Source organism: Heterocephalus glaber, unplaced genomic scaffold, assembly GCF_053883595.1.
Source record: "Heterocephalus glaber isolate CG9 unplaced genomic scaffold, H.glaber_assembly_v1.0 deba00000122, whole genome shotgun sequence".
NCBI classification, from domain to species: domain Eukaryota; kingdom Metazoa; phylum Chordata; class Mammalia; order Rodentia; family Bathyergidae; genus Heterocephalus; species Heterocephalus glaber.
Window position 1 is genome coordinate 548,832 of NW_028258138.1, and position 11,067 is coordinate 559,898.

An 11,067-nucleotide genomic window follows, 5' to 3' on the forward strand; every position below is an offset into this window, starting at 1 on the left:
AAAGTCATTTACAATTTAGATTAGGTCTAATAGACCAAATAATTGAAAAATATGGGATAAAAAACTGCCACAGTGTCCATCATCGATGTCTTCACCCTGACATTTAGTGAGCAGACACTTTATTGAAATTATACCATGCACAGAAAAAAAGGAAAGGCCAACATGACAGTGTAAAGTCCAAAGAAAGTGAGACAATAATGCAAAAAGAATTCGGAAAGAGACTAGATAGCCCTGTCCAGATGTAGCGTTGCATTGTATGCTGAATGTTTTAAGATGTACCATACACAGAAAATTTATTGAATAAATTTGCTAAAATTATCATTTTATATTTTCTGTTATAGTATCTTATAAAAACTAATGAAAGAGGTTAATCATTTTTACTTCCCTTTCCCCTCTCACCCTCCTATCCTCCCTCATTCCCAGAATAATGGTGCTTTTTGAAGAGAAGATTTGAATTTTGATGGAGTCTATTTAACAGTTTGTATTTATAGTTATACTTTTTTATGTCTTGTTGCCTAGCCAAGGTTGTGAAGATTTTCTTCCACATTTTCTCTTAGAAGTTTTACAGTTTCAACTTTCTGTTTAGGTCAATGGCATCTGTGAACTGATTATTGTGTATAATGTCATGTGAGGATCAAGGAACTGTTCTCTTCCAGCAGCCTTTGTAGAAAGATTATTCTTTCCTCATTGAATCACCTTGACATTTTTTTTTTAACCAGAGATTGAAGTCAGGCCCTTGTGCTTGTGAGGCAGGTGTGATGCCACTAAGCTAAATGCCCAGGCCCTCACCTTGACATCTTTTTGTTTTGGTACCGGGGATCAAACTTGGAACCTTGCGCTGTGAGCCAGGCACCATAACCACTGACATAACCCCGCTCACCTTGACATCTTGATCAAAACCAACTAACCATGGATGAATGGGTCTATTTTTAGACTGTGTACTCTTTTTCATGAATCTATCAGTCAAGCCATATGCAGTTTCAAACTCTTATGATTACTCAATTTCTCACTGAGTTTTGAAATCAGGTATGATAAATTCTTCAATTTTTTCAAGATTGTTTTGACTATATGGAGATTCAAATTATGACAATTTGGTTGGCAAACAAAAGCATTTGGCAAAATTTTGGTTTTGCTTCCAAACATTACATCGGGTGACAAACAACCACAACCATCTTTCCTGCACAAACACAGATGTGGCCATCTTTTCCAGGATGGTGGAACAAATTAAGTTCATGAACTGAGGTACTCCTGTGTCTTTGCCTCTAATACTAGAATAACTCTGCAGGAGCCTGCAATGTTGATTATGCCCAAAGCGGGCTGTAAGCAGTGCAGGCTATGAAGAGTTAACCCCACAGTCAGCTTGTTTACAGAAGTGAGTCTGGCCAAAGCATATGTGCCAAGGTCAGAGTAACTTGGACCCAAATTCCATTCCCACAACTAAAACCTTCTTAACTAGAAGGACAATGTTCGAATTACAACTATATATTTTGTCTATTCTGTTCCTAATTTGAGAATGCTTTGTCTTGTCTTTTATGAGCCTTGCTTACATTAATTTCCATAGAAGTTGCACGACTGCACATCCTCACATGTAGCTTATCCTGCCTTGCATGTAGCTCACTTTTACCCCAATTAATCACCAGTAAAAATCAGTGACTTGGACTGGACAGCACCCTTGTTGGTTGCCCTGGCTTTAGTAGTCCTGGTGCCTGCTTTCTGTCTCTCTTAGTTCTGTCTTTTAGTTTTTTCCCTCAGGCCTGCCTGTGCTGTACACTGAGCAGGAGACTGGAGCTTACTATAGACATTTCCAGAAATGTTTCAGGGGTTCCTGGTAATAACACTGCATCAAAAATAAGTTGGAAATTTTCACATTTTTTATTTTCTGAAAGAGTTTGTGAAGATTAATATGACAACTTCCTTAAATATCCCATAGGGTTCTAGGCCTGGGGTTTCCATTTTGGAAGGCTTTTGATAATGATTTTATTTTAATCTATGGGTATCTTTAGACTTTATTTTCTCCTTAAGTTTGGTAATTTTTATGTTTTAAGGAATTTTTTCACTTCTTCTAAGTTGCCAATTTTGGGAGGATAAAGTCTTTGTAATATTCCTCTGTGTGTGTGTGTGTGTGTGTGTGTGTATGCATGTGTGCATGCATGCATGTGTGTGCGCACATGTGTATGTGTTTTCTGCTTTGCAGCCAATTTTATTTAAAAAACTTTTTTCATTAGTGTGTGTTTGTGATCGATAGCATTTACACTTAGCTTGGGGTTTGACATGTGCACACCATACCTTGCTAATTTTTACTCCCCCTTACCCTCCAACCTCCTCTCTCCCTCCTTCTGTAGATCTTCTCATCTCTCAGAGTCTACTTTCCTGTTTCTTAACATGGGTCTTCTAGTGTGCTCTTTAAATAATTTATATTTTCAGTTTCTCATATTAGAGAAACTATTCATTATCTAACCTTTTGTGATTGACTTATTTCACTTAATATTATGGTCTTATTTCCATTTTCATACAAATGACTTAAATTTATCCTTCTTTATGATTGAGTAGTACTATGTTATGTATATAGATCACATTTTATCAATTCATCTGTTGAAGGGAATATAGGCTTCTTGTAGGATTTAACTATTGTGAGTTTTGCTGCTATAAACATGGGTATGCCTGTATCATTGTAGTATGAAGACTATCTCTTTGGGGAAGATATCCAGGAGAGGTATATAGCTGAGTCAAATGGAGTTTCTATTGTTAGCTTTTTCAGGAATCTCCATACTGACTTCCAAAGTGGTTGTGCTAATTTCTATTCCTACCAACAATGTACAAGGGTTCTTTTTTCTCCAGCATTTATTATTTTTTGAGTCTGTAATAATGGCCATTTTTATTGGAGTAAGGTTGGATCTCAATGTTGTTGTGATTTTACATTTCTCTAAAGGCCAAAGATGTTGTTTTTGTGCCAGTTCCTGTTATTTTTACAATTGTAGCTTTGTAGTGTAGCTTGAAGTCTGGGATTGTAATGCTCTTATTGCCCAGGATTGTTTTGGCGATCTTGGGTCTCCTTGATTCCATATAAATTTAGAATTTTTCTAGTTCTGTGAAAAAAGCTTATAGTATTTTGATGGAGATTGCATTAAATCTATCTACATGTAATTTTGGCAACATGGACATTTTGACAATGTTATTTCTGCCTATCCAAGAATAAGAGATGTCTTTCCATTTTCTAATGTCCTCTTCAATCTCTTTTTTCAGAGCAATATAGTTTTCATTATAAAGGTCTTTTACTTCCTTGGTTACGTTAATTCCTAGACATTCAATTTTTTTGAATCTACTGTGAATGAAATTATTTTCCCGATTTCTTTCTCGGTGGGTTTATTCTTGGTATATAGAATGCTATTGATTTTTTGTGTGTTTATTTTGTATCTTGCCATTTTGCTCTAAGAATCTGCTTGTGGAGTTTCTTGGATTGTCTGTGTAAAGGATCATGTCATTTGTGAAGAATATTTTTTCTCCTGCCTAATTGCACTGGCTGAAACCTTGAGTATCATATTGAACAGGAACAGAGAAAGTTGGAATCCTTGTGTTGTTCTTAATTTTAGTGAAAATGCTTTTAGTTTTTTTCCTCATTCAGTATGATGTTGGCAGTGGGTTTTTCATAAATAGCTTTTTAAGGTAAGATCCTTCTATACCATTTTCCATCGAGGTTATTTTTTTTAAAAAATCATGAATACATATTGGATTTTATCCAAGTTTTTTCCGTAATATTCCTTTGTGATGTTCTGGTGTTTTGTTGTTGATTTGTTTGGGACAAGGTCACAATATGTAGTTCAAATCGGCCTTGAACTCACCATGTTTCCCAGGCTGGCCTCAAATTTGCTGCAATCTTCCTGCCTCAGCCTCTCAAGCTCTGAAATTTCTGATCTTTTGAATGTTTTTAGTTCTGATTTCCTAATTCATTCTTGATTTTGGTAATCTGTGTTTTTTTCATCTTGATCAATCTCTCTAGATATTTATGAATTTTATTGACATTTTTAGTAGATCAGCTTTGGTTTATTTTTTTAAATTTCATTGCTATCCATTGTTTTCTAATTTTCTTCTTTCCTCTCACTTTCTTGATTTAATTTTTCTAGTTTTGTATGGTGGAAACCTATATGCTTATTTTACATCTTTCTTCTTTTCCAATATAAGCACATAAAAGTATGTTTTCCTCTAAACACTATGTTAGCTATACCAGCATAATATATGGCAAAGGTTTTTTTATTCAGTAAAAAGAAATTTCTAATTTTTTTATCTCTTTGACTGAGATATTATTTAGAAGTTTATTGCTTAACTTCAGAATACTTGGGGAACTTTGAAGATATATTTTTATTGACTTTTAGTTTAATTCCAAGGTTTGTGCTTTCTTTCCATCATTTACTGAGAAGGTATTGAAATCTCTACAACTGTGGCTTTATCTAATGCTCTCTTCAGTTGTCTCAGTTTTTCATTCACGTGTTTTGGAAGTTTTAGAAGTTAGATGAAGAAATCAGGCGAGCGTACATTTCATAGGACACCTTGCTGATGAATTGCCACCCTCATCATTATGGAACATGCTCTTTAATCCTCCTGTTTGTCCTGAGTCTGCTTTGTCTGATACTAACATTGGACTCCTGCTTTCTTAGTATTTCCAAGACATATTCTTTCATTTTTCTATTTTTGCCTATCTGTGTCCTTATATTTAAAGTATATTTCTTTAAATATTATTTTCTTGCATTTTTATGAACACTGAGGTCTCTGCCTTTAAAGAAAAGTGTTTAATTTCTATTTAATATGAATATATCTAGATTAAATGTACCCGTTTTCTAATTTTTATTTGCTCCGTTTATCATGTCTCTTCTTTTTCAGTCTTACTTTGGGTTACACATTCTTCAGGGCAGCTATGTGCCGTTTCACGACGGGGACGCATTCCGAGAAACTGCTGTGCCCGTTGGAGTGAGCCGCGGACACAGATGGCCAAGCCCTGTGCGCGTGCACGGCCTGTTGTGTGGGGCCCGGCTGCATTCGATCTCAGCGCCTCACTTTGTTTCTTGGTCACATCGCAGCTGTGGTTTGCGTACGTGTCTCCGCGGGTCCATGTGTTAAGGTATGGTCCTCCCCTCAGTGCCGCTGCCAAGTGGCAGAAACTGCAGGAAGTGGGGCCTGGAGGGCACCCTGGGTCGGGGGACGGTCCTGGGGCACTGACAGAGCCCATCCCTTCCTCTTTTCCGTTTGCTTCCTGATGACGAGGGGCGTGGTTTTGCTCTGAACGCCCTCCTGCCGCCAGGTGCTGCTTCGCTCAGGCCCAGGGCATCGGGGCCAACTGATCACGAGCTGAAACTTCCAAACTGTAAGTCAAAACATGCTTTGGGGATGCTTTATTACAGCAAAAAAAAGCTGACCAATACAACTTCTCATTTTTCTCAATGGTTGTTCCAGAGTTTCCAATATACACTTTATTTTGGTGTTGGGATGGAACCCAGGATCTCACTCTCCCCACGGGGCTGCACCCCAACTCTGCAAGCTCCCTCGTCTGTGTTCAGACCCCCACTTCACACAGTGCCATCAGTGAGCCTGCAGCCTTGGGCTCTTACCCTGTGTGCTACCACTGGTTCACGTTTTATCTATTCCCATGTTGTAAACCCCAAGTACACTGCTGTTTTTGCTTTAAACAGTCAATTATGTGATAAAGCTATTTTTTTAAGGAGAAAGTAATTCTTTTTTTTGTACCAGGGATCGAACTCAGAACCTTGTGCTTGCCAGGCAGGTGTGGTGCCACCGAGCTACATCCCTGGCCCGAAAAAGTAATTCTTCCTATCGGCCCGCAGTACTGTTACTTGCTTTGTGTCAGTGTGAACTGTGTCTGGGATCACTTTCCATCCTTTTGAAGATGTTCTGGAGATATTTCCTGCAGGTACTGTTCTGCTCATGAGGGGTCTCTGTATGTTTGAAAATACCTCTATTGGGTTTTCATCTTTGAAGCTGGGGTTGCTTATCACAGGATCCTAGGTTAATGCTGCTTTTCTCCTCCGCACATGAATGTCTGTCTGTCTGTCTCTTTCTTTTTTTGGTACTGGGGATCGAACTCAGGACCTGGAGCTTTTGAGGCAGGTGGTGGCACCACTGAGCTAAATCCTGGCCTGACATGGTGTCTCAGTGGTTTCCTTCTGACTGGTTTAAGGGTTCCTCTTCACCACTGCAGACACTGCAGACAACTTAGTATGATCCTCCCTTGTATTTATTTATTTTGCTTATGTTATTCGGTGCTTGTTGAGATTCTTTTGTCTGTAGCTACATAGCTCTCAGCAAATCTAGAAGAGCTCATCAAGGACTCATCAGCCATTTTCCTGATCCCTCAGTCCCAGGATTCCAATGCAAAGTAGGTCTGAGTGGTTGGTATTGAATCTCAGACCTCTGATGCTCTGGTCTTCCTTCATTACTTTGTTTTCTGCGTTCTTCAGGGTGCAGTTTCCATTTCTTTTTTCTCTAGCTCACATTTTCAACTACAGCATCTAACCTATACTGCATGATAAAAAAAACAGTATTTAAATTTTAAAGTATTTGTTACAGTAAAAGACAGGTTGCCACGAATTTCTCTCAAAATCCTGCACGTCCTTGGCGGATACTCATCCCATCATTCTTGCCACTTTCTGGAGCTGTTTTGGAAGTCCTCCTTACTGTGTGTCTCGCTCTCTCCTGGCTGTCTTGATGTCCTGGGTGGATTCAATCTATCTTCCAGGGTCATTGTACTTTGGGGAAGAGCCAGAGGTTGAACAGTGTGGGTCCAGTGAAAAATAAGGCAGATGAGGACACAGTGTTTTGAGGAGTCTGTCTTTCTGTTGGATGGCACTCAGCAGCAGCAGTCAACATATTTTTTAATCTCACTTGGTAAAGACATGAGAAAGGATGTAAGCAGGGCCCACTCCCAAGGCAGATCCTGCCGCCTCCAACTGCCCAGAGTCTCAGGGATGCCCGCTGGGCACATGGTGGGGAGTCAACAGCATGGGCCAGCCTTCCATCCTGGCTATGGGGTCATCGTGCAGGCTCACTGCGCCTGCTAAGCAGGGCCTCCTGAGCGCCTGGCCCACAGGCCCAGCGTCCAACCAGGAGGCCCACCGCACGGTGAAGGGTGTAGGTGTGGCTCTGACTGTGGGACCCACTGTCTGGTCACACTTGCTTGGCAGCAGGCATGAACACCTTCGGAAGGCAGGGCTGAGCCAGCAGCTGGAGGCCCCGTTGGACAGAAGGGCCCTGCTGCAGGATGACGCCTGTGTCAGCCAGACCCATGTGGAGGACTGAGGGTCCAGGGAGGACGGGGTCCAGGACCCAGAGGCCGGATGCAAACAGATGTGGCCTCACTCCCACCTTCCGTGACCCACTGGGGATTTGGGGTTTCTCCTTCCACAGCTCTGGGCTCTAGAGAGCTGGGGTCTAACCCTGAGTCCTACTGACCACAGTTTCAGCTGCCACCAGGGTGTTTGCTCCTGGGAGCAAGCAGAGGTGTCTTGCCTTGGACAGTGACCAGCAGGAGGAACCAATGTGGGTCTGAGGAAGTCACATGAGTGCCTGTGCCCCTCCCACCGAGAAGCCCTGGGGGATGAGCTGGACAAAGGCTTCGGCTGCCGCAGCCCAGGGCCTCAGAAAGAAGGTCTGGGCGACTGCCGGGGATGCAGGTCCAGACCGGCCCTCGGGACTTGCAGGCGGCCTTCGGGCGATGAGTCGGGCACCGCCTGAGACCCGCCACACCTGCCGGCGAAGCTGTGGACTGGCGTGGAGACAGGGTCCCCGAAGTGCTCGTGGGCAACAGTGCAAGCCATGGAGGATGCTGCAGGGCAGCAGGTCCAACAGGCAGCTCTCGGCCTGGGCACATGTGGCTCACTCCCCTCGTCTGAAAGTAGGCGGCAGGCAGGACTCCACAGAGGGCAGCCGGGCCAGCCGCTCCCCACCCCACTCCACACCTCCCACCTCCCTTCCCTGTCTTTCCCAAGACAGATCCACGCCTCGCCATCTTGGCACCTGCGTCTGAGAGCCGGAGCCCATGCCTGTCCTTCTGGTGGAGTGGGAGCATTTTCCTCACGCCCCTGATTTCCCCTGTTCAGGTTCTGAAGGAGGCCTTAGTCCAAGTGGATCTCGGGTCACAGGCTTGTTGGAACCGAGGTGGGTGCTGTGCTCCCTTGGATCCCTTCGCAGTGGGCGAGGGGCTGTTACCCTGAAATGACGTGTGGAGCTTGAGGCCCAGCTGCTGGTGTGGGGGCCACAGAGAGGAAACGCAAGGGCTGTGAATCCAGGAATCTTGGCAAATGCCCACCACTGTGGCCCAAGCTCCCCCAGGAGCAGGGAGTCGGGGGTCTGCATGCCTGGGCCTGGGTCACCTGCAGGAGGCCCTGCCTGGCTTATCACCACACCACAGGAAGGCTGGGTGGTGTCCGGGCTTGTGGCCCGAGCACATTTTTAAAGAGGGTGGGCAGTTTACAGCCCAGATGTATTTTGAAAGGGCTCCTGGACGGGATACTTAGAAAGTGCTTTTCAAATTACTATTTAGCTTGCAGCTCTCTCCCCCAAACTTCACTGTAAGCTGCAAAATATGGAAAATTGTTTGTACGGGCTCTCATTGAACACAGGTCGGCACTGGTGAGGAAAAGGTTATTTAGGAAGCAGAATGATAATTCTAGTTTCTGCTGTCCTTCCCTTCCATGAGAGCAGGCTGCAGCCAATAACAAGGGCTCAGGAGCCAAGATCTCAAAGGCTCCTAATACTCTCCCTCCTTCATGTGTCACAGCAGGATGACCTAAACACTACGAGAGGCCCATGAAACAGCTGCCCTTGCCTGGAGCCCCGCAGGAAGGCCTCGGCAGCACCTGCCCCACACCGCTGAGACCCCTGCTCTCGGGACCCACCCCACCCACCCACACAGCAGGCCCACAGTGGGTGTGGCCGGCCCTTGGTGAATTAGTGCCTGAAAGAGAAATCTGTCTGCTATGCTGGGATGTGTCAGAGAAGCTGTGCTCTCAGAATATGTACTTGGGATTCAAAACTGGGTGGAAATAGGAAATTCTTTGTTCAGAACAAAAATAGCACAAGTCAGCAGAAACAGAACTGGTGAAGCCGCCAGTTCCCGGGGCTCTGGAGGCCCCCAGGCAGCTGCCTTTGCTCAGCAGCCCGATGGTGTGAGGGGCGTGGTGAAGGGAGTGCAGCATGAGGGCCCCTCTTCCTGGCTCTGCCACCCATGCACCATGTGGCCTTTTCTTTGCTCCTTGGCTTCCTAATTTTGCAAGGAGCTGGATGGAATAAAGGTACAAACCCCGAGCAACCGCCTTCAGTGATTTCTAGACAAGGAATCCCTTGCTCTCTATCAAAGAAGAGTTTTTGACTGTTTCTTCTCCCCACAGAGGTCTGAGGAGACCGTTTCTCTCCAGTGGTGAAAAGGGCAACCCTGGCTGGTCCTCAGGCCCTGGAGGGCACCGGGGCAGAAGCAGTTAAGAGAGCAACGCCAGAGTTTCTGGCGGCCGAGCCCTGCTGGGTTCCAGCTCTAGGTGTCTGCTGGAAAGTGCAGCTGGGAGCCAGGTGACACGCTGTGTGTGTGTTTTGCTGTTACCAGAGAAACAAGAGGGAAAAATAAAGAACAGTTTCCACAAAAATCCAAACGGAATTCAAAAGTGTCTGTGTGCAGGGAGAGAGGAGAAAGGCAGGCGGGGATCCCAGTAACGGCCACTCTGTCCTGCCGGGCGGCCACTCCACCCATGCCGAGGGCACACGTTCATGCGGCCCTGGAAGTGGGAGGGCAAGTAGGATTTCCCGGGCAGAAGTGGGCTGTCCCCGCCCCTGGCCTGAGCTGTGCCTCCCCTTGAAGCCATCCGCCAGGGTCCGAGACACACACTGCACTGTTAGCTTTGGGTGGGACGGGTTCAGTAAGACTGCAGTGGCAGAAGATGCTGGTCTGCCTGCCCAAGTGGCTATAAATAGAAGGGAGGGGTCTTATTAGTGCGTGAAACACCAAAGATGAGGGGCCGGAAAGGAGGAGGCTGTGAACTTAGGGAAAGGCTCAGACCCAGACACCTCGGGCCAGTGGGCTCCAGCCCAGCCCACTGGGCCCAACATGGCCCTCTAGCAAATGAAGGTCTCTCCAGAGCCGAGGTGGCACAGGCCCTGCCCCGGTGCTGCCCCTGCAGAGTGGGCTGAGGGTCTATTTCTCTGGGCCTAGAGGAAAGGGCGCTACACACACAGGGCCAGCAGTCAGGCCAGTGTGGGACCGAGCCCTGCTGCCAGCAGTCACAGGTGCGGTCCATCTGCCCAGGATGCTCCTGGGCCTGGTGTGCACACAGACAGCAGGGCTGCAGGGCTGCACCGCTGCTGTCCCTGCCTGTGGTCTCCTCAGGTGTCCTCAAGGAGCCTACCGAGCCTGCCCTCCATCCTAGGTGGGTAAAACTGGGCCCTTCAACCATTAAAAGCGTTTGCAGTTTGCTGGCATTTACTCCACTCGGTGTTGTGCAGTCATCTCCTCCACTTGGTCCCAGAACCCTCTCTCCTAGGGGCAAACCCTGACTCTCTTGCCCTTCCTGTGGCCCTGGCACCACCAGCCAGCCTCCGTCCCAGGATTGGCCTAGATGAATGACATTCGTGGAGTGGCTTTGTGTCTGGATTCTGACACCCAGCACAGCACTTTCTAGGCTTGTCAGTGGTCATTCTGTTCATGGCTGCTTAATATTCCACAGTAAGAACCGTCCTCTCTGTACATCTGGATCATCCCCTGTGGCTAGTGTCACTAAAGCTGCCATAGCCACCATTCTTCAGAGTCGTGTGACTTTAGCATGATAAAGCAGGCAAGAGGGTGGGCAGTCGTTGGGGAACTGATCCTAGACTAACTCTGGTGGGGGTGGAAGGACATCTGGCACCCCCGACCTAGCACTAGGGGTACTCAGTAGCCAGGGGACATTTGCCACCAGGGGACTCAGCACTGGGAGTACTTGGCACTGGGGGCCCTTGGCAGCCAGAGGACATTACTACCAGGGTATCAGGCACCAGAGGTACTCAGCACCTAGCCAGTACGCCTGTGCTCCGCGG

General features: G+C 46.1%; 1 long non-coding RNA gene across 2 annotated transcripts; it reads left to right on the top strand.

The window, feature by feature from the left end:
* Positions 1–4,881: 4,881 nt before the first annotated feature.
* LOC110348696 (uncharacterized) lies at positions 4,882–10,791 on the top strand. Of its 2 annotated transcripts, none has more exons than XR_002394165.2 (4): positions 4,882–5,113; positions 5,294–5,356; positions 8,106–8,163; positions 8,786–10,791. It is a non-coding gene; the product is annotated as an uncharacterized LOC110348696 (long non-coding RNA). The 2 variants fall into 2 exon arrangements; XR_015451076.1 differs by having other exon boundaries at positions 9,396–10,791.
* The last annotated feature ends 276 nt before the right edge of the window (positions 10,792–11,067 follow it).